The following is a 1,372-nucleotide window of genomic DNA, read 5'->3' as shown; positions in this document are numbered from 1 at the left end:
TTCCCGTTAGCACGCTCACAATATTTTTGCAAATTATTATATTTTTTATGACGTTCTTGTTTTTCATTTATTTTAAAGGAAAATAAAGTGTTTGATGTTGTTAAAAAATTATAATAAAAGATAAATGTAAAGTGAAATCTAATAAAAATCATAAATGTAACAATTTATGACATAGGTATAAAATGAGAGTCGTAGAAGTAAACACTTTTTTCAACTTAATTATTAAAGATACTATGATGGATATGAATTAAAATTCAAATTAAGAAAGAAGAAGACAATCTAAGCATTATTTCAAATTCCTTATTAAATTTCATTACGATCATCTTAGAGTACAAAACCACAACTACATGGTCCATGAAAATAGAAAATGAAAAAAAATAAAATTTATTGGGTTCCAACACAATTACGAAATGACAACTTATAGAATTTTTTAGTAGAATGTTACGAGCACATCACTCAAAAACAACCACTGAAACCTATCCGAGATCCTTGATGCAGAACAGCAGGATAAAAAAAGTTACACAAAGCTTGTTGAGGGCAACCATACGCTGGACACTCATTATTAGAAGAACATAAGCCCCCAGGAAGTTTTTGGTGCCAGATTCTTACTGTCATTGTTGAATAAATGATGTTAGTAAAATGAGATAAAACATTATGTAGAATGTACCTATGAAAAGTTTTGAAGGATCAAAAGTGGCTTACTGTCTTCTTTTGTTTCAACAACAAATGTGGAAATAAAGATAATCATGAAATAAACAAACTTTACAATTTTAGCCATACTTTATCCACTTTGCATATATGAGATAAAATATGGTTTTATCACTTTATGATTTATAAATCTCATTCTCACCTTAAATACATTAAATAGTTTAAGAGCTCATCCTCATTCTCATTTTTCATCATTATTAAATGTGTTGTATGTTTTCTTTTAGCACACATAGTAAATTGGTGATGCAAAACATAATAATTAAACCTCTCTTGAGTACATCAAAGTGTTGTGTTTGTCTTTCTATCACCCTTAGTAATGAGGTCAAATAAAGAAACGTACCAATCATAAGAATTCATTCTTATTTTACAAAGTTTTTATTTTATTCTATAATCATTCATGATAGATAGGTGAAATCACAAAAGAGTAAAAATTTTGTTGGATTTCATGTGAAATATAGGCCATGACAAAGTTATAGCTACTGTATATATTATCCTTTATTTTTATAATCTTAATAGGAATCTATTAACAATACCAATAAATAGAATATTTGGTGTTGGATCTTGAACAAGTTATAAAGTAAGTTTCAATGTATTTAATGCATATGCAGACTTAGTCAATGATGGAGCATGGGTTTGTTCAATGGTGATGCGAATTATCTTTTCA

General features: G+C 27.7%; 1 long non-coding RNA gene across 1 annotated transcript; it reads right to left on the bottom strand.

The window, feature by feature from the left end:
• Nucleotides 1–280: 280 nt before the first annotated feature.
• On the bottom strand, nt 281–819 carry LOC146905564 (uncharacterized). Its single transcript, XR_015019400.1, has 2 exons — nt 703–819; nt 281–608 (listed from the first exon to the last, which is right to left on the bottom strand). It is a non-coding gene; the product is annotated as an uncharacterized LOC146905564 (long non-coding RNA).
• Nucleotides 820–1,372: the final 553 nt, after the last annotated feature.

The sequence above is a fragment of the Medicago sativa genome, chromosome 7, assembly GCF_051527215.1.
Source record: "Medicago sativa cultivar Bolivia chromosome 7, Bolivia_mono, whole genome shotgun sequence".
Lineage (NCBI taxonomy): Eukaryota > Viridiplantae > Streptophyta > Magnoliopsida > Fabales > Fabaceae > Medicago > Medicago sativa.
Note: the sequence above shows the minus strand (reverse complement) of the source record. Positions and strands in the feature narration are given on the sequence as shown.